Here is a 22,857-nt window from a genome sequence, read left to right on the forward strand (position 1 = left end):
AATTTCTTTAAGTGAACAGACTGTATTTACCTGAAATTGAGGAGAAGAAACTACTGAAATGTTCTAGAAAATCTGACTACTCCTCAGCGAAGGAAGGAAGCCGGAAAGGAAACACCAAGATGTGACCTTTTTTTTTGACAGTGTACCCTCTAAGAGCTCCACGGGGTTTAAATATTTAGGGTTTTAGGATTTATCAGGTTTGATATGACTGTATCCATTGTTATGACAAGATAACTGGAACAGAATGTTTTTCTGACACGTCTTCAACCATATCCAACATTTTCCTAACAGAATCAACACCCATGATCATTTCAGGGAAATAACCATGTTAGTGCTCTCTAAGGCACTGTACCCCTGCAGTAACACGACACTGTGTAGGTAGATAACTTGGCACTGACCTAGCACGGTGCACTATTATTTTTTTGGGAAAACTGCTGAAGACTCACATAAGATTTAGGGCATGAAGAAGCGTCATGCTATAGCAGTGGGTTTTTTTTTTTTTTAGAGGCCAGGATGAAACCATTTCAAAGTCAGTTTTTGAAATGGATTTGACCACACCGCAGAATCCTCCTGAGATTACCCGCCTTGAAAACCTCGGCTCGGACGCGGAGCGGAAGGCGGAGTGGAGATGCGGAGGCGTGAAAAAAGGAGAGTCGCGAGCAGATGAAATCAGCGTTATCACAAGATGGCCGTGTGGTTGCAGGGAAATGAGTTGAGGTACGGGGAGCTGTGAGGAGGAAATATAAACGTAATCTCACACAGCCAGTCCTGGACACCGGTTATGAGTACGTTTTACGGCCTGACAGCAGTAAAGTAACCAAACAGCTCTCCGCATAGCTTGTGATTTTGATGACATGTCCTGGTTACATGACCTTTAGATCGAAAATAGAGACAAGACTCCCACCGAAGTTCCCACCAGACCGTATTTTACTGGAATGGATTTCTCCAAAGCCCGCCTAAGTGGTCTTTTCAGATTTTACATCCAGGGTTTTTTTTTGTTTTTTTTTTCTATTCTGATCATGTGCGCGCTTCCAGCGGTAGCATCACTTGACTTGCACGCCGTATTGATTGGGAAGAAACCGTTAGCTCAGGGAACGATCAATGTCTCTTCTGAACGGGTCGGCCTCAATGCCCGACCCTTGACCCCTGCTCACTCCTTTGGGAGTCTGGCCTGGATACATGAGGTGAATTGATGGCTGGGCAGTGCAGTGTCTGGTCCAAGTTCCTAAGGGAGCACTATAAATCTTACCCATGGCCAGCAGTGTCATGAATGGCCAGCCACCTTGTCAATCAAGACAGCTTAACCACAAAGGACTCTGTCTGCATGTTCAGCCTGAAAACATGCACATATTGGTACGTCATTGACCATAGCAAAGTATAAGGAATATGGATTAATTATTACCACCGCTGATTTACAAATATGTGGGAGTGAGAATGTAAGTTTTATCTTGTTGTGAGTCACAAAACCTCATAAGAAGTCATTTTCATTATTGTAGAGGAACAGACGTGGGTAAAATATAATGAAATTTAATAGTAATAATCAAAGAGAGGAGGGTTGCATGAGATTATTACATGCATATAAAAGGATAAACAAATACATTTATATGAGTTGTTTCAGGCAAACAACTGCAAGCTAGTCAAATGAACTATAAGTCAGGCTAGTAATGGGAGTGTGATAAGAGAAAAGGATGAATTCTCTGTTATGAAGTAAGTTTCATAGTCCTAAGAGTTTATTCTGTTCACTGGATTTATTCTACCTGGAAAGCTCAATTAGCTCGGGAGCCAGATCTTAAGCAGTCTCTTGACAAATGCTGTAGAAAAAAGGCAGGTGCAGCTATAGTGACACAACGGCTGACGTTATACAGTCTCTAGACCTTTTTTTAGGTCATGAGAAGCTAAAGGTCGCCTCCACGTTTGAAGCCAAGGCAGAGGGGTCAAATGTGAGGTAGCACATGGAATATGGGGTCTTTACAAGGTTTTATGAAAGTTGGGTCATACAAACCTCTTTCTGTGATCCAAGTAGCTTCTGTTTTACAGTGTGTGTATTAATATCAATGAGGAATCAAACAAAAACTGTACAGTTGGCTATGATTGCAGACCTTCATCAGAAGAGTATGTCAGACACAATTTCAGATGGAGTGAATCGCAAAATTTATTTCACGAGTTTATCCAGTTAAATGATGGAGTGTCGGAAAGACTGTCCTGGCAAGAGTGCTTGCTCACCAGAAGTTCGGAGGCGTAAGGGTTGACTTAAGTAAAGTTATGACATCATGGAGCAGCAAGCTTCTCTTAACAAGTTCATATTCAAAGAATTTGTTCAACAAATTTTAGGACTGTTTGATCCTTTTCATGACCAGTACAGCTTTTGAGTGATGCCAGACATGCTGTGGTTGCCTTGCTCTACCTGGAGTTACGCTGATTGCTGTCTGATCTAGTTTAAAGTCCTCCTGTGAAGAGTGCACTCTAGATGTGAATGGTCTGTGACCTACTCATTGTAGTACAGGTCTGAATGCGTGTGTGTGTGTGTGTGTGTGTGTGTGTGTGCGTGCGTGCGTGCCCAATCTTTACAAGTCTTTTACAGCCTTACCCTCATTCATTACACATTATCGTCCATCATCGTTGTAGAATCAAACTGAAAAGCATTCATATTCATCTTTTATGACTGGAGAAGTACCTTCTTGAAATAACTGCGCATTAAAATAAGTTCAGCTAGGTGATGGGAGGGCGAAGATGACCACCCAGATAAAAGCCTCCTCCGCCCTCATTGCTTGCTCTAGTCTCTATGGGTGGCCCAAGATCAAGTCCCTTCTACCATGTTAATGAGCACCAACCGAAGGGTCAGGCCATTATGGAGATAAGTAGAAGAGAGGTCAGAGGTGAAGAACCTTGTTAATGGGAGGGGGGGGGCCCTCTGTGGTCCCCTCATGGAGAGGTGTCTGCCTAATGAAGGGGCAGATATGCAAAGCAGGGTCTGCTGAAGACCTCTTTTCATCCTCCACAGGAAAAGCAGCGCCTTTGAAGTTGCTTGTCTCCACCTCAGCTTTTCTGCAAGCTTTGTTCTTTCTCGAAAAAACCGTCGTCCGTGGCCTTGTTTCGAACAAATAACTCCCACAACTTTACCGAGTGAAACGAGAGCATTTCCCCGTCTTTTCTGACGCAGTTTTGGACCAGAGGCTTTTTATTCAATAATGTCTGAAAGGGGAAATGTTTCTTGAACCAATAGGCATTCATCTCATGCTGTCTTTTGGCTCATTTAAAGAAAATGGGCTCTTTGAGTCATTGAAAAAATATTTACGTGCTGTATAATCTATTTACATGAAATCAAGGCAGATTAATCCATTAGAATGTGCTATACAGCGACAGAGGCCCTATTTAAAACCAGCAGGGCCGCCCTGTCAGCATACAGAGCCCATTAACTCAGAGGTGAAGGATCCCCATTGTCCTTTACATAGAAAGGTTTGATCTATTGTAAAGGGGTAGCGTGAATGTAACAAATACATGCCTGTTCCTTAAAGAGATACTGAAGACAGTAATAGCCATCGGAGTTTAATTTTTATTATTATTATTTTGGTTTAAAATTTTGTGGAGTTTCACATTTCGTTTAGGAATTCATCGAGGAGATATTTTAAATGAGTCAATGCTTATAGTGTCCAAAACATTTATGAAAGAGCAGAGTGCTGTTCTCCGTCACAACTGTAGTCACCATCAACTGTGATGTTGATTTATATTAATGGCGAAAAAATGTTTACATAATCCACACTCAACATTATGGATTATAAAAATGTCTTAAAGTTAGCCTATCATGCAGTGTACCCTTCAGTAAATACTCACGAGCTATTTGTGTTGGATATAAATCCAACCATACAACAAAACTATATTCTGTAAAAAAAGGAAAAAAAAAAAATATATATATATATATATATATATATATATATATATATATATATAACTTGTGTTTCTGTATCAGACATATCATAGAATATGTTTGATGACATAACTGTAATTGCTGGTTCATCAGGACCCTTGTCATTTGACAGTTTTGACAAGAGACGAGTTTCTCATCTAGGGAAATCTGTCAGTGTTGTTTCCTTATTAGTCCTTGTTAGCTGTGGATTACTCTGTGTGATGCTCTCCACATGTTATCCTCTAAACTACCACTAATGAGATTAGTGTCTCTGGCTTCATCTGCTCGAGGTCCTGTAGACACAGACACGGAGGTCATCGTAACAGACGCTCCCCTACAGAGGACACTTGCCCAGTGGGGAGACTTTGGCCAGTGTGGACATCAAAGCTCACTCCCTCTTCTTATTTATTTATTTATTTACGGATTTATTTATTTCTTAGCCTCATACTTCATTCATAACAAGGACTGTAATTTCAGTGACCGGTATAATATATGACCAGGTCAAGTCATATTTCAAAGCACAGCCCCAGTTTTTTTTTTTTTTTTTTGCCCTTTCCAACAGCAAATATTCCAGACCGCGCACAATGCATTTCTTCTGAGCGCGTTGAAAATGGGATTTGCTTTGAGTGACACTGGAAGAGAGCGGGAATCCAACATCCAATCAGAGATCTGACAGCAACGGTGTAAGGTGCTCGAGGGCCGTCTGTAGTGTTTGACTGTGTTCTGAAGGGGAAGGTATGTGGGTCTTTATAAGAACAGACAGACAGCGTCCGGGCCTTGCGAGGGCCCCCCGCGGGGCATTGGAGGAGGGTGGGTTTAGGGCGTGGGGGGTTGGGAGGGGGTGGTGGGGGGCTGGGTCCTGTTCCATGTGTTTGAAGTCAGCCTTCAAAAAGCCCGTGCGTGTGGTGAAAGAGTGATAGATAGTCACTTATGTGACTGCTGACATCCAATCACAGATCTGTGATTATAAAGCACCACACATGCTCCCTCAGACCTCCGAGTTGAAGCTCAGAAAGGGGGGGGGGGGGGGGAATCTGATTTTGTGCTTTCCATAGACAGAGATGAGGTTACGGAGTCGCGTGAAGATGATTACATGCATGTCTATGAGGATGGGATTGTGTTACTTCAATACGAAAAGGGCTGCTTTTTACTTACGTTTAATAACATAAAATGTACAGTTGTTTTCATGACAGTCTCATTCATTTCATCTTCGTTTCATGTCACTCACATGCGTCATATACTAAAAGACATATCAAATTGAGCTTACTCAAAAAAAAAAGTTTCTGAGGTAAACGTATCCTCATTTCACCGTCTGCTCGTGGCTTGTTTTTTTTTTTTTATTTCTCCTCTTTTTTTAAAATCAAGTTACAACAAAGAATGTATATAAAGAGACAGCCAGTGGGTCTGTGTTTGCCATTTAGATGTCATCAATGAACTCGTGAGTGGATGTCCTTGTGGCGGTGAATATCACAGACTGTTGGTAATTACCTATAAGCATTCCACTCAAGAAACTGCACCTCACTACCTCTAACGGTACTCTGTCACCAAAGGGCCAAACACAATAGCAATGATTATTTAAGAGCATCTGCCCGGGCTGGGGGAAAAACAAAGCCGAAGGGCTCTCCACACATCAGCTAAATGGACTCTCTTGCTCCATCTCCGTCATCTTGCCCACCGCGGCCATCTCAAGGGCTCTGTTTTCTTCCTTTTTTCAACGTTTAATGCAGGAACCAAGGGGAGGGGGGGGGGGGGGGGGGGCACTATCACTCTCATGGTAATGTAGTCATTGCTGTATGATATTGCCTGCACGGAGACAGACAGGAACGTGGGGCCGGTTGCTGTCGGATGCACCCCCCACACCCCACCCCCCGCAATGCTTTCCTGCTGTTCATCATATCAGTGGGTGAATGCGTTTTGCTGTTCATTCACTTATGGATTAACCACGCCGCAACACTTCCCCAGCTCAGGTTCAGCATGCAATCGATATCAAATCCAAATGCATTATTCAGTTAGGGAAAGGAGGGTGTACACTGCGCTCTGAATATCCGAACACTGGCCCCTCCTCATTGATCTACTGTTTGCTGCCGTTGTTTAAAATCACATGTTCTTTCATGTCTGGCTAAACCTTGTCTGTAACAGCGGCGTGTACTAAAATTTGCCGACATGCCTCTCGATGCATTTGATTGACAGGAGCAAGGTGTTAGCCTCTGGAAACATCTGTTTTACCTTAATGGTTAAATGAGGTAAAACTGTTATCTGAAGTGACGCCCCCCCCCAAACCATTCCTCTCGAAGGGGGGTGGTAGTCACAGCAGGAATGGGGAGGCGAGCGGTGGGGGGGGGGGGGGGGGGGGGGGGTGAGATGCACTGTGAAATAGGGTAGTCCCCTTTAGATCTTTCTCGTGACCACTCATCCCCGACTGTGTACATAACCCCTTCTGTGTCTACCTCACGTTATGTGGAAAAGTGATAATAGGTGTAATAAAAGTACGTCAAGCCTAGTGCGTCAAGGCAGCGCGGCTAATGCGCTTACCCCCAGCAGGGAGGCACACAGAGGGAGCAGCCATTCCCCTGGTCTTCTCCGAGCTTCAGCAATGCAATCTGCTAATTGGATTAGCCCCGTCAGTAATGCACAACCGGGTTTCGCACCAGCCACCTAATAAATTGTGCAGAACAATTAGGCATATCAGTTGTGAAGGGAGATTAAAAGAGATTATCGTAAGATTAAGTCAATTCTACCCCCGTTGCCACAATGAAGGATGGTTCACCTCTCACTACGTTGATACTGAAAAACCAGTCTCATTTTATGAAGAATTTCTCAGCCATGCTAAAGATGGCCACTGAGCTAGAGAGCAGCCATAAATTACATTAATCAAATTATTACTATTAATATACTCTCATATTATAGCCTCATAATTATGACAGCGCTAATTATAATGGCGTTAATCACCGATAGTTAGTGCCGACATGATAGAGTTTATGTGCTACTTTGTATTTCAGTTTAAATTCAATCATATTTGTTTTTGCATGCAGTTTAATGTCGTTATAATGTCATTAAGAAACTGCTCAGGACCACCCACACTGTCAGTTACTTCTGTAACGCTGTATGAAAGGATTTAAATCATTCATCTCTGTTAGATCTGTGACATTTTGTGGTGTTTCTTGACACGATTGAGACTTTCAGACAAGTTTTGCATTTTGCCTCTCTCCCCCCTCTGCCGATGATATCATTCTTTTTACATCCAATACCTTTTTTTTTTTTCTCCACGTTATGGTCGACCTTTTCCACTGCATTTCTTTCTCTTGCTCCCCTTGACCTTTTACAGGTCCCCTTAGCAGCTTTGTCCTTTCGCTCTTTTTTGCCTGGAGGTAGTGTCTCACATTCTGGCTGGGTGATTTATTTACTATGCTGTTCTGTCCACCCCCCAATCCCCACTCTCTCTCTCTCTCTCTCTCTCTCTCTCAGTCTCTCTCGCTGTTAAAATTGAATTTCTCTCTTTTTTTACACACGTACACTCCAAAAACATTATAGAGCCCATTCCCACTGCCTCTCTAAGCCATAAACCAGTGATACTGTCTCCTGATCATACACTGATGCACTTAAGAGCATCCCACTATGAGTGTCTATTTGACACTGCTTCTCACATTTAGCTCTCCTCGCATTCACACTGTTTTTACGGCGTAAAGCCTGACATGAAAAATGAGTAAAGAAAAAAAGGAGAGAATGTAGGGAAATGAAGAGATCGGCCAGGCACAGATAATCTGTTTACGGCGGGAAAATGTGTAAATTTTGGTAGTATATGCGGTTGAATCTATTTTGCTCGCTAAATAATTTGTTTCAAACAACAGGTTACCTGGTTAATGATGATGCTTAATGTCTCAGTGGACAGATGTTTAATTATTGCAGACCTAAAGCGTTAGCTGTAGGTGGCAGCAGCTCGCATATCAGCAGTAGAGCACAATACATTACAGCTTATCAGTGAAACTTTCTTAATGAGCTTTTACCCATCACGTCTCACGTGTTTCCAACATGTTTAGAACCTGCGAAGAACATCCAGAACATGGTATGTCAAAACTGTTATAAAGATATTGCATTTAATTGCATAACGTGATCCTTTTGTTTTGCACAAAAGAATGCGGTGTGATTCACCACGCAAAACACACACACACACACACACACGCACGCACGCACGCACTTACACATGTACACACACACACGCATGCATGCGTGCACACATGTACACGCACACGTGTACACACACATTCACACATCACATTTAAACTTCTTGATGCGTTCTGTGCTTGATGAACTAGCCATCTACTTCAGAAACGTGTTTTAATCATAAACGAAGATGAGATACTGTTTCCGAAAGCAAAAGAGTAATGAATGAAGATGATTTCTAGCCTCGGGCCGCAGTTACCTCTAACAGACTCATACAGCTTTGCTGCGCATATTTCGAGACACAACATTTCCTTTTCTCTCTCTCTCTCTCTCTCTCTTGCTTTGAAGGTACCATTAGAACTAGGTCAACATAGAGCTGAGACAATAACTGTTGAAAAAGAATTTGACTGACATTTTCTTTTTTTCTTTTTGGTTCCCACAGTGTAGCATAACCAAACCTGTTACTGTAAGATTGAATACATACTGAATCCATAATGGTGTCAGGGTTCCTCAGATGAATTCATTTTAATGTACTTTGCCACCCATATGTCTCTCCTTAAAATAAAAGATTCGTTTAGCTCCGTGAGTTCACGGTAAACCGTAACACAGCCTATTGAATAAATGAACAGATGCGCAATTGAACAGTTAGTCAGAAATGTAAGTAAATACAGTGTGTGAGCTGGGTTAGATTGTATGAAACAATGGGAAATGTATGGTACACTCTACCAAGGTTAGAAAGAAGTACCCCCCCTCCCCCCTCACACATGCTCATGCAGGCTGAGATAGTGTTCAGTCTGACTGAGCTTAGCGGTGTTGTGTCGTTCGCAATATTTTTCTCTGATCAAGATTCATTTTATGACCCAGTAGCATTAGGGTCTGAGAGAGCAGGTGAGAGAGAGCATCCAATAAAAACTTAATACCCTTGCAGCTACATCACTCTTTCTCCTTGTCCATATTGTATGGATCCAGGTCCACGGAGCCCCCCACCATTCTCCCTAGAGTAACACAGCGATAGAGTTTCACAATCAGCGTTGGCCACATGGAAGGAGATCAATGTTTGGATTACTCCAGAATGGCTCGCTCCGCTCCCTCCTTTCCCTCTCCGACCTTATCGGTCCAGCTAAATCAAATTGCCAGTTAAAGCAGAGGTGGTGCTGAGAGAATGTGGCGAGGGGGGTTGCCGAGACGCTGGGGGTGGGGATGGGGCGGGGGGGGGGGGGGGGTGTTGAGGGGGTGCATTCACTGAGCTTTGACAGCCGCTTCCCAAAGACACAGTGATACAATGGAGGCAGACAGCCGTTTTCTGTCAGCAATGCAGACAGAAATTCAGCCTCTCATCCCAGCTCCAGCCCCCACCCCTCCCTCTCCGCCCCCCCCCCCCCCCCCCTTTTTTCCCGCCTGCCCGCTGCACACTCTATGCACCGTATCTACATATCTGCTGTAATTGACATTTTCCATTTGTCAGGTTCTATATCTCCTGCCTGCTGTCGCCTTGGTAACGATCACAGGGGCCTCTGCCAGCAAGTCTTGTGCCGTGGCCCCATGGGCTCTCCATCTCGACGTTAACTCTCCCTAACCTTGACGGGATGTACAGCCAGCAGCCAGACCTGTGGGGAGGATTTAATCAGCCAAATAATAATAATTACCACATCTAATAAGTTTTTAAGAATTAATAAAGAATTTATGAGTCTAAGAGACCTATTAAGAGGATAAAGGTAGCTTTGATGTATGTAACGTTGTCCACTCATACAGTTACTTAAAGCTGTGTTCCGAACGGAGTAGAGTTTATATCTTCAATTCACGCTGCTTTCTATTTTGAGAATTATTTAACATTCTTTTCCAAGGTTATCTTCAGCTCCCCTTCCAACAAAAGGGGTTTGGGGGCAGGAAGGGGAGGGGGGGCGGTCCAATTGTCAGGGAAACTGGGGGAAAAAAATCAATGGAATGGCTTGGCTAATCTGGAGGTTTAATTACTCTAATGTCAATGAAAAGCCGTTTAATCCATAGACCTGAATCTGCAGCCTCGGGTTGCTCAGCCCCATTAGAAACATAGATACAAATGAAGATGAATGTCAGGGGGTGTAGGTAGAGCAGCAATATTGGAAAAGTGACATCATACCTGCTAAACTGAAAAGACTAGCGAGAGTAATCTTTGGATCAGAATCAGGCACAATTGGTCATTAAGGTCCCTTTAGATAGATTAGAAGATTATGAATCCGATCAACATCTGTGCCAGTACGTCCAGGTCTTGAGGACAGTTGGGAATTTTTTAAGTAAAAAAACAAATATTAAACTTGATGACGGAACAGCATAGGGAAAGTACTGCATCCGTTCAAGCATTTTATATCATATCAGCCATTCAGTGGATTCTCATTCTGAATGAAAGCATCTAAGCACGATTGGCTGGATGGTTCACGCGTTGCATCAATTTCAGCCGTTTTAGGTTTTTAGCAGAATCCTGATGTTACGTTCGCTCTCTCTGATAAGACCAAGAGCCTCGCTGTCCCTCTCAATTTAAGGGAGGATTGGACGGGCACGTCCGGTTTCACTCCATTCGCGATGGGGGTCGTGGATGGAGGGGGAGATAAACAGCCAGCCCTTGCGACGCACTCAACTGTGGCGCTAAATTGAAATGGGGGAGATTGTGATCAGCGGTGGCTTTTGCATGCCGCTTGATGCAGATTGCCAGGATGCCTGTTTATATATCTGGGGGTGGGGGGGGGGGTTTGTTGGGTTTTTTTGGTTTTGTTTTTTTGCCCGCACTGTCACACGGGCTAACACACTTTAATGATGGTGCTCCATGCAGGGACCAGGCTAACAATGGACTGATGGAACCAATAAACAACAAAACGCGACAGCTCACAGTACATCATAAAGCATCCGGAGAGCCTATATAAAAGAGAATATGACAGTGTCTTTAAGGTTCTAAAGCAATGCACATGTGATGCTTGGCATCAAACATCCTAACCGTGCCGCATCAGTGTACGGCTTTGAATTAACCCCACACTTCATTTACATATGCTGTTTTTAAATTCATGGCTTAGAGTGAGACTCACTCTTAAGGTTTATGTGAACAATAATTTAGATGGGTGCTATTGCCCATTTTGTCTCTGGAACTGACTGATCTTTGCTTTTAATAAATATGTTAAGATGGCTTTTAATCTAGTATGTTTATGAAAATCTGTTCTTGGAATTTCAGCTCTCCCCAGAGAATTCAAAACACATTTTGTTTACGTGAACTACAAGCTGTCCTCAATAAAATTACAGTAATCCTGGAGAAATGTCATTTCACTTTCTCTCACGTGAGGAATCTATTTCATTTCCACTGTAGGTGCACACACACACATGCGTGCGCACACACACACACACACACCCCTCCCCCTTGCTCAACCTACCCCCCCACACACACACACACACACACACCACCCCCCACTCCCATGTAACCCACTTTAATTAGCTGTGGATTAAATTAAAGGCTATATGTTCGTGTTAATTGATTTATCTCGAGAGTCTATAATTACAGATTCTGAATGGAGAGATCTCCATGGTGTCACTGGAAACTGTGTGTCTGCGTGTGTTTCGTATGTGTAACACATACATTTGAATGGATTTGTCATTGAACGTATAATAGCCATTGTTTGAGGCACCAAGAGGTTAGCAGGCGGACACAACTCGGAGGACAACGGTAATGAAAGGAGATGCAAATAGACATAAGAGCACTGTAATCAGACACAATTATAGCTTTATTATGGATGTAATTGCCTTTTTAAAGCATCCGAGTTTATTCACGCTCCGCATTGTTCGCCGCGTTCATTGAGAAAATGGGTTTAACTCCAGCAAACCTTATCATCGCTGTGTTTGTTTTTAGCCTATTGTGTGTCATACTCAGAAATTATTCCTCTGAAATGTAGAGGAAACAGAGAGAGGCCGGGCCTCTGATAGCAAGCAGCAATGTCCTGCATCAGCAGCTTTAGCAACCAAATCTCTCTCTCTCTCTCTCTCTCTCTCTCTCTCACACACACACACATTCTCACATATACATGCACATACTAGCCTTAACAGTGTTCCACATGGAACATAATCAGGCCCTCTTCAATTTTGAGGGCCACTGGTGAGCCCCAGTTCTGCATGTCAGCTCTGAAATCTCCCTGATCATCAGGCATTGTCTGGGTAGAAGACGGTCACTCAAGTTGGAAAAGGCATGATTGAACAATAATAAAAAAAGCAGAAGTGGATTAAAAAAAAAAAAAAAGACAATCAAGAGAATCTGTTTCATGTTTTCTTTTGATGAAAGGCGTGAGGAGGATTTTTGGGGATTAGTCAACTGTTAGAATGACTCATCCGGGCTTCTGTCCTCTCCCCTATGCCGTATCAGAAGGAAACAGGCTGCAATAGTAAAGCTGTCTCAGATGAGAAAAGTCCAGTGAAAGTGCTTCCTCACCACCCACATTCACTACGCTGTTTTCTTTCGCCTTTTGACTCAGAATGATTTTGGAAGCTATGACTATTTTGTGGTTTCCTCTAGAGAGACAGAAAGAATGATGCATGAGTTGATCTTTATGACAACAATACATACAACATAATTCAAATAGCTCAGCGAGGCACATATGCGTTTTATGATGTATGCTGTCCACAACTGGGTTGTATGTACAAACAGGCTTAATTAAGTATAATACAGGACTACTCTAATCCCTTATCAGTGAAGGGTTTTAGTTTTTTTGTTTTTTTCTTCAGGATTACACCTTTCAAATTCTCTCTCTTTCTCTCGCTCTCTCTCTGTCATGGACCACATTAAGACCTTTCTAACATAGTGTCATTATTCCTCTGGTAAGTGACCTATGATTGATTGCACATTATTAGCTTAACTGTGATTGTTCTGTGGATATGAATACGCTGGTAATGTCTGATTTGACTTTAATAGTCCACTTCTGGTGCATTTATAATGTGTCATTTGCAACATCCTAATGTAATGGATTTCCATTCCTGAAAATTTCGCTAATTTAGGAAAACGCGTAAGGAAAGCTGAGCCGGAGAGTAATTCTCGTTCGGCCAGTGATGCAATTGGGAAAAGGAGGAATTCTCACAGCTCATTCGTGTGGAAAATCCCATTTGGGCAGGTTTTGGATAGCAGCCCCTGGGCACGAGTAGAGTGTCAATAGAACACTCCATAATTTCATACTGAGCTCTGAAGATGAGATGGACATTTCCCTTTCCCATGATGAAACAGGATTTGGCCAACTGTCCTAACCAAGATCCTGTGAAAGCCATTTAAGGAGAACTACAATGGGGATTCTCTTACACATGCCACTTAAATCAGTCGGAGAAGCTCGAAGACGGGAATCACTTCACTTCAAGAGCCGTAGGAGATCCAACACTGATTCTCAGAGTGAAAATCTTACGATATTCATCAGAGAAGACACTGACAGTTAAGGCAAATGTCCTCACCAATGGTATGTCTTCTCAAATAACATCCAAAACCAAGGTACGAGCATGTATCTCTCCACAACCTGATTCCCAATGGACCCACCAACCCAGACACTGTAGCTTCCATGACCTCCATCACTACTTCATCCCCCCCCCCCAACCAACCAACCTCTTCCCACGGGGGACCGTCTGCTGCTTTGCTGCCAGGGGTCTGTAGTAAGCACTGGAGCTTATCTCTGTCACTGCATGGGGTTGCGCAAACAAAGGCAGCCATGCGACACGGTGCACTGGCACGGCTGTAAACACTGAGCCACAACAAAGGGATCAAGCGTTGCCTTTGGAAAAAAAAAAGCAAAAAAAAAACGGCCTGTCATCAGCAATTTAATCGAAAAACAATCCACCGCACTCCAACACAAGGAGGAGTTGCGTCGGTTACGATACTTGTGACTGTTTGGAAAGCGGTAGCCAAAACAAGCTCTGAATTATGCTCCACTGACATGAGCACAGGTGGGAATATGTCAACACATTGTGTACATTTGCATTACATAATTGGAATCCTATTATACAGTAATCTGCGTTAATTAGACGTAGATTGAAACGGCGAGTTACTAGTAGAGAGGTACAGGACAAATGATGAATAGGGCATTTAACATTTCCAATTGAACAAGCTTTGTCCTGGATGTGCGTTATATGTAGACAATGTCTCGGCATTGCTTGGTTAAAATGCTGAATGGGAATTCTCTTTCTGTATTCACCAGGCAATCCATACTGGCTGGTTTATTATGCGTGCTGGATCGTTAGTCAGAGATGGATCCTTGTGCCATGCTGCTGTCATACTCTGACCAGAGGGAGGGGTGGGGGGTTAGGGTGGTAGGTTTTGGGGGCGGCGGTGGGGGGGCGTGGGGGTTATGGGAGGAGGAGAAGAAGAAGAAGAGTGAAGCTAGAAGAGGCGGAAGCAAAGGCGTGAAATTGGCACTGCCCCCTCCATTTGCCCCCGCTGCTCTCTGCGACGTTCGCAGGGCCACGGTCGTGCAGCTTGTTGTCTACGTTTCTCCCTTGCTGCTCCCCGACTCCCCCATTCACACACACCCACCCACCCTGTGCCCAGTCCAGTCATAACTCACCTTAATTGTGTTTCATAGGTGGTGCTCGTACATACAATAGAGCATGTGTAAGGGCAGAGCTGCATCACATATACTGCGACATTGTAATAGGATGGATAGTCAGTAAGGTCCTTTGGCTCTTTCTGGGCCCTTGAAATGCACTCACATGTTGGGTCACACGTTCCAGCGTTCCTCCTCTTTCTTCCACATCCCCTTCATTTATCCAGTAAGGGAGAGCAACGTCTCACTACTGTGAAATTTTTCCAAGCTCGTGAGTGATACTTTTCTTCATGTGCGACATTACTCCATTTTTCTTTCTCTCCCTCCTTCACTCTCTCGCTCTCTCTCCCTTTCTCTCTCTCTCTCTTTTTCTCTCACTCTCTCTCTGTCTCTTTCCTCGGACTCCCCTCTTAATCAGTGTCAACGTAAATCAGTAGCAGAAGCATAATAAGCTAATCCGTGCAGCGAGGAGATCTTGGTGGCTGATCGCCTGCCTGGGTGCCATTAATTAATGTGTCCCTTCCCCCGATTCCTCTGCTGACAATCCAGACGCAAACACTCACAGGACATCACAACGCGATGACAAGCACATAGCTTTGAGACTTAAACGTCCTCCATGGAAGGCCATGAACGGGAGGGAGAGACCACGGAGCATTGTGCTTTGATTCACACATAGGAGCTGTCCCTTTCATTTCAGCATTGATGGGTTTGAATTGGAAACTGGGAGAGCAGTATCTGTGCTACGTCTCAAACTGGCGAATCTGGACTCTCTAGAGGTGACAGTGCTATGTCCTTGATTGTCCTTGACTGTCTGTCTGCTTGAAGAGGATACGTTTACATGCGTGTCTGTCTCCTGACACACCTATCACTTAACATCAAGATCTTTATCAGTGGCTGTGTACCTTCAGACTCAAGTCGACATGGAGAGGCTAGTGGGCTTTGCAGGGCACAGTAGTCTGAGTCTGTAGCTGCTGGGGAAACAAACGAAACTGCCTCGCCTTCTTCTCCTCCTTTATCCCCGGTCAAAGGAGCGCCAGTAATTGCAGCTCTGAAGCCCAGTCCTGCGGCACACCTTCAATTTGTCTCTCACTCTCATTCTCTCTGCCCACTCCCCCTCCTCCTTCCTCCTCTCTCTCTCTCTCTCTCGGTGTAAGGTGATGGAGGCAGTTGTGTGTGGGTCTCAAGGGAGCACGCCTCAGGGATTATAGCGAGCGGCGGCATGAAAGATTCATGATGCTCAGGAGAGTATGTGTGTGTACTGACTGGAAATAGGGAGTAGGGAAAGAAGAAAGGAGGGGGAGAGAGAGAGAGAGAGAGAGAGAGAGAGAGAGAGAAAAAAACCTGGCGCAGAGCGAGAGAGACAGACACAGAGAGCAAAAAAAAAAAGAGGAGAGAGAGCCAGAGAGACCATAAATTGATAGCACACCATATTACAGGCTGTGAAATCAGGGATTGCAGGCTTTTCCTGACCAAGGTCTTGGTAATATTGGTCACTCGTCTGGACGTCTTTGCAGTTTCCTAGAGGCACGAGGAATAGATACACATATATGCACATATGAGTCTCTCTTTAGCTCCTGGAGCTGCAGAACACACGACCACAATTTTTCTTCACAAACACAGTATAAATATGTAAAAACAGATACTGCGAATTCCAAACACCTTGGAAGACTCAGATTTGACGACAGCGATTTATGGGAAATAGGGGCTTGTGAATGTGTGTCTGAACCAGTGCATATGTGTTTTCATATGTATCCATTTTTTATCAGTATATCTAGTCTTTATGTGTACATACATTTGTGTGTGTATATGTGTGTGTGTGTGTGTATCCACTCCCTCCCTCCTCCAACATTCCCTCTCTCCTCTCTCTTGAAAGCCAGTTGCATTATAGCCAGTTTGATTACATTTCAGATTAGAAGCTTGGGCGAGGAGCTTCCTTGTGGGACTGAATTATGTGCCAGTTACCCCCTCCAGTGTCGCTCTACAGAAGAGAGCTGCTGTTCCCACTATTCATGTGACCTTGGGGGTCACTCAAAGGAAAGCAGCATTAATCAAACTGACGCATGGCCAAAGGGAGTGGGGACGGTATCGCTCTGAACAACACCCCTTCTCTCTCTTACTCTCTCTCTCTCTCTCTCTCTCTCTCACTGTGCCAGAAGCCCACGGTTTCCACGCCACCCTAAAAACTGAATTAACCCATCTCCAACCTCTATTACAGTTATGTACTTCTAAATATCACCCTTAGCCCTTGGATATGCTTGTAACATTTACACGAGAGGTGGAATTAATTCACACCCTTTTGGCAAATAGACTACATGTTATTGCGATATTGATTTGGGTGGACTCACATTAGGTTGGTCAGTTTTCAGTGTGTGTGTGTATATATATATATATACACGTGTGTGCATAAATGTGAATATTTGCATATAACCATATGTGAAAGGTTCCCTTTCATCCCTTGTGTGCTTCTGTGAGTTGTTGTTGTACTAATTCTAGTACTGTGCACATTGTTTCCCCTCCAAACATTCAGCCAGAGGTACTGCCCTTGGCATAAGCACATCAGCACTTGTGTCTATACCCCCAGTTTTTCTCCTAACAGTAGATCTCTCAGTCAATATGACTGGATCGATGGAGCATTGTGTGGAAAGGTGCTGGCTGAAAGTTGATGCAGCTGAGCTAATCTATTGAAACGCCTCTGTAGTGGTAATACAATTGATTTGGAAAAGATCATCTGAAGGTCAGTGTGTTGTCTCGGTTTGCACTGGCATAATCCTATTTTGAAATTAATCTCTGCCGTGTTTGCATTAATATTACAATGACAAAGAGCTTGCGCTCCCTTCTTGGCACCACGTTATTTTTCATTACGGAGGAAATGGGCTTGTAATTTTTCGTCTTTTTATTTCAAGCCATTGAAATATCCTGCGTCTTTCTGTGTAGCATTCAGCTACCAACACGCCATTCAAAATGATCTGTTTCCTTTGTATTTTCTTTTAAATATCATTAAATATTGCTTATTGTGATAGAGTATTTTTTTGTGATAGATAGTTTTGAAATGACGGTGCTGTTTGAGTCCAGTGTGTTTGAGGGCAGAAGATATGATGATGTTTCCGTTTTTGATTGACAGTCCTCCCCTCATTTCCTCCCACTGGGTCATTATCACCATCTCTCCACTTGCTTGCAGGTTGATGAAACAGAAACTATGCTTGTTAGCACTTAATTATTCATTTGGATCCATGAAAGCAATCAATTAGGTTTAAGTGTGCCATAAATCTGATTAACCAGTCAGTTCCCAAAACACCATAAAAACCACACAGGTCTTATTTCCCTTTAATGAGTTTGTAGAGAGAGCGTGAGGAAACACATGTACGTAAGCAGCACAAAGCATGAATGTAAAGTTAACGCGCGCGTGGAATTCCGTTTCAGTGGTAATTATTCTTGACCATTTCAAATCCTGGATATATTACAAAACACATTTTGTTTCTTTTTTTCCTTCATTTGACAGAATAGCATTGTCTTCCAGTCACTTGTTACCTCAAAGGTCTTTAATCATGACTTGAAGACATAAGTATGCCCTGAGGTAGAATTACAATGAACTAGGCAAGAACCTTTCCCTCAAGGTTTAACAGTCAACAGGGTGAAATCAAAAAAAAAAAAAAAAAAAAGATGTCTCAATGGAAACTGAAAGGTTTTAAGGATTATGTCTAATACATTCTTTTATGTACTTGAATGACTTTTTCCTCTCTTCTTTTTATGTTCTACATTTATCAGCGTAAAAGAACACATTTGTGCGTACTGATATGAAACGTTATTTTACCATACCTTATAGTCTATATGTGCCGGCAAAAGAGAAATAAATCCTTTAACACAAGGCTGAGCCTCTTTTTTTCTGTGCTGCTTCAATGATTTGTCATTATTTCCTCTCTCCCTTCATCCTTTTTCTCGTTCTTTCTTTCCCCCCCCCCTCTCTCTGTGCTCCATTCTGTCTCTCCCTGGCCTTTACCTGCTCGCTGCATCTTCCCCAGGGAAATTACAGCAACGTAGAAACAGGCTCTGCACTGCAGTGCACTGCACTCTCTTGGCATCTCCCGGTAAAAAGCCACCGCTGTCTGTCCTCACACTCGCCTCTTCCCTCTGTCTTTTCGGTTTGTTTATTTTGTCCTGTTCCTGCAGGAATTACACTAGGGTCAGGCGGTGGCCAAGGTCCACGCCGTGTCTGTAAACAGCTATTGCTTGCCTCTGGCTTTTACTGAAGCTTCCTCCTGGCTATTTGTTCTTATCTTTTAAAGCGTCTAATGAAAACGTTTTGCTCTACCTGATCTTAATACAAACACTTTTCCATCTCAGTCACACGCTGCGCTTTCATCTCAGTGACAAAGCCTTTTAGGATCACAATCCGGCGACAGCAACAATAATGGACTTGCTGCTTTAACAATGCACAATGGTTGTTGATACTTGTGATAGAACTGTTTTTTATTTGTTCTGTATCCCCCTACACCCCCCCCCACCCCCCCTCCTCCTCCTTCCCCACCTCCACTACCTCCACCCCCAAGGTTGATGGCTGTTTTTAAAGTGGCAGTCTAGGATGTGGGATGGACAGTTTGCCCTTGTGATAGTCTTTCATCATCATAAAGCCAGTGAGTCACAAACATAGTCCTCCATTACAGGAACACATGGGGCTCTGTCTCTGCGCAGTCGTGTATGGGTCCCTCCGTCTGCATAATTGCCACTATCATTTTGCATATGTCAAGTAATGCCTTTGGAAATGTCAACTTACATGAACGCGGCGGTCACTGTCTGCATTTTGAACATTCATACGCCTAACATTCAGACTGGAAGAGTACCTCTGTGTATCTATAATCAATAAAACTCAAGGCCATCTATCATGCTGCCCTAGACAGGGTGCCATAGGTGTCTAGGACTTAATGACCAAGGAATGAGGTTGTACTAAGATCAAGATTTGGCTCATTGCTTTTGTGGTTCAGTCCTTCATTCAGTCTGTTTTTAAAATTTTGGGAGGTATGGCATTGAGTTACAAACTGAAATAAGCTTTATTATTTCAATAATATTATCATGTTAACTTCTGGGATGTTTGCGAGTATTCTATGTAGTATTTATATGATTTTATTTATATGCCTGCACTAAGAAGGATTCAGTGTATACTGCTAAATATTTTCTGCTGTGTTCTTACAAAGAACACTGTTGTTTTTCATCAGAAACAGAAATGTATTACAAAGCCAAATAACTGATAAACTGTATGTGTGTGTGTTTGTGTGTGTGTGTGTGTGTGGGTTTAAATTTCTTGAATGTGTGTTTGCGTGTTACCATAAGTTGGCAACATGAGCATGGTCAGGTCCTTAGGGAAGCCTGAAATTAAATCCCGCTGTGGAACTTTGTGGTGATTGAACTGGAATTAAAACAAAGGATAGCATGGACCAGAGCATGGGGAAAAAAGTGAAGACACTACAGGCTGAACTGAGTGAGCGACTGCCAACCCAGCAGTCTGCACATGTCTGGATTTCCTCTTATCAAAATGTCAGCCAGACCTGGGTTGAGCTACTTACCATAACCAGCAGCTTAATGTGAAAGACATTTTGTTAATCAGAGACAGAAAATGTAAAACTTTTAAAAATTTATAATTGATAAGTATATGACAAATTAGTATAGTATATGACGTGCTAGTTTCTGCACATATTCTTTTTTTCCATTTGAAAATATGTGCAAAATTACTTTTTCTCCAGAGCATTTTACGTAAAGGTCAAGATATTGACTTATAAATAAGGGCTGAATTTCTGCACATTGGTATCGATGTTATTGTTAGTCCGATTAGTCCTAAACCTCACTCTAAATTTTCCCTCACCTTTAATCCTAACCAATTTACGATCCACTCACCCTGAGGGTGAATCTACCCTTCTGTTTCACCATGTACTGTTGAGTCTGTTCACAGGACAAAATGGGACGCTGTAGAACAGCACAAATATGGGTGGAGCTAGGATGACAAACAAGCACGTTTATTGGTTTGTAGATGTCACATGACAGTCTTCTTGCCCATGAGGCCACATCCTACTTTACTCCTCCGAGAGAGCAATGTTGTTGATAGTGAACAAAATGGCTGCATGAGCGCCAGTCACAGAGAATTCACTGAACGTGTATTTCGGACACTCCGCACTTACATCTGGATATTTTAAGAACAATTTCACGTTTCTGGATCTCTCGTTAAGTTCCGTTCCATTTGCAGTCTGATTGTTTGTAGGTTGTTTTAGCTGAAAAGACTCCTACCTTTTCAGCTTGCAAGCATAACGATTTCTTTTGCACTTTAAACTAGCTCGCTAGCGTCATCGGTCGCCCTATGCCAATGTATTAGCGAAGAGCTTCGTACTGCCCGTTTCTTTATTTTGCACCGGTAGATACAACATTATTATGACTCGATGGGCATCTTATGGTATTTTCTTTTAAATAACCAGCCACCATTTTAATGTCGACGTCCTGTTTTTGGTAGGTAATTTCATAAATGTAATGTTACGTCGCAAGGATTTTTGCATTTTTCTGATTGCATTATCTGCACAGCATGTATTTGTCTAAGTTATCAACTAAAGTGTTGCGACTGATCTCCGTTTAGACTTAACAGTGTTACTTGATTTAATTTACCCTTTTTTTCTATCTTTTCCTTTTAAAATAGATTGTCCTTGCCATTCCTTGTTAGCCGCGACACTTTAACGAAGCTGGAGTCGGGAGCTAGCTAGCTAACCACTGATCTGTCATTTTTACGGGTACTTTTCGTAAAGGCGCAAGAAAATGCCTTTCTGTCCGCCATGCAACAATTCTGTATTGAAAAGCTGCCAAAGCTCGCCTTGTGACTTCTAAGGTAAGCAGAAATTGGTAGATATTCTTGGCAAATATGAATTGATGTCTGTGTTGCTTTAATAATTTACCACTTCGTCAAGAATTGTTCAAGCAGCAGTAATGCAAGCTAACATTGTGACCCGTGAACTAAGGTTAGGGACACACCTGATCTATACTTTGCTGATATTTTTTGCCACGACGTCTTTGACTCATCTTTAAAGACATGTTTTCAGTAATTCAATGATTAATATTGGGTTTAAAACGTTTTTTCGAGTTCAAATTGATTTCTTAATGATAAAAAGATACAGTCCAGCGATGACGATGGAACGCCCTAAGAAATATGCCTTATACAAGCAACGGTAGCTACGTTTTGACTTTCTCTCATTGGAAAATAGGAGTGGAATTTATTTGACTGTTTAGTCGTCGACTGTTGCTGTAAACATGAATGAAATGCATATGAAAATAGCGGAAAGCAAGTCCTCTGGCCAGTGTCATTTTAATTGATGTTCAGGGTGTTTGTGTTTTGTTTTTGTCACCAGCAGTCACCAAGCAAACCTTTTCATGTCTTGTAGAAGTAGACAAATTAAATGCGCATTACAGGTAAATTAAAAGGGGGGAGAAAACCTCCCGTCACCGAATTTTCATGCTTGTGAGTTATGTCCGGTTCTTCGAATAACGTAATAACACAGGTTTTCCTGTTCTTGATTTTCATAGAAGCGTAAATTACAGCCCTTTTGGTATCATGTTGTTACAGTTGTCTGTTTGTGGGATTGAAAATCACTTTAATTGGACCGCCCAACTACTGAATAGCTGTCGCTGGAGACGATGTCCGAAAGATTTTTTTTCTTGAAAAAGATTTTCGGTGTTCACAGTTGTAGAAGCACTTCAGAAGATTTCAACTCGAGATTTCTTTTCTTTCTGTAACGCTTAGATTATTCCTCAGTCTGTTAAGCTTCTCGGATCTTATTGGCTTTTACAAAATTGTTCAACCTTAAAGGTCAAGTATCTCCTAGGGACATCAGGTCTTCCAGTGCTATTCAGCGTTGCACAGTTGGCAAACTCAGTCACTTGACAATGGCTCCTGCTTTAGTGTGGATAAGTGAGCACAGATCTTCAAATAGGCATATTAGGTTTGAATAGTGTCTGTATTATGAGGTCGGTGTCTAGTTTTTCATGCCACAGAAAAGCTATAGTAATGGCATTTTGTGGGGTGTTACATTTTGAGGTGCACATTGTCGAGTGTTTCTGATTCTGTGCCATTAAGCAAGATCGGTTTGGATGACCAAATGAAAATGAAGGAAAAAAAGATGCTTGAAAAGCACAAGAATGATTTAAACGACATTTTTGCATATGTGATCCTAAAATGGTCTCTTGCCGATCAGAGTTGCCGCTCTCGCGAAATAGCCAAAGTTCTTTTATTTATGTGGG

At 42.7% G+C, this 22,857-nt stretch overlaps 1 protein-coding gene across 2 annotated transcripts in view; it reads left to right on the forward strand.

The window, feature by feature from the left end:
• The first annotated feature begins 20,718 nt into the window (after positions 1-20,718).
• tnrc6c2 (trinucleotide repeat containing adaptor 6C2) overlaps positions 20,719-22,857 on the forward strand; it is a 37,204-nt gene continuing 35,065 nt past the window's right edge. For both annotated transcript variants that reach the window (XM_030781043.1, XM_030781044.1), the window contains exons 1-2: positions 20,719-21,081; positions 21,266-21,451. The gene's annotated coding sequence lies outside the window, so the exon portion shown is untranslated. The remainder of the gene's footprint in view (positions 21,082-21,265; positions 21,452-22,857) is intronic.

Source organism: Chanos chanos, chromosome 8 (genome assembly GCF_902362185.1).
Source record: "Chanos chanos chromosome 8, fChaCha1.1, whole genome shotgun sequence".
In the NCBI taxonomy this organism is placed as follows: domain Eukaryota; kingdom Metazoa; phylum Chordata; class Actinopteri; order Gonorynchiformes; family Chanidae; genus Chanos; species Chanos chanos.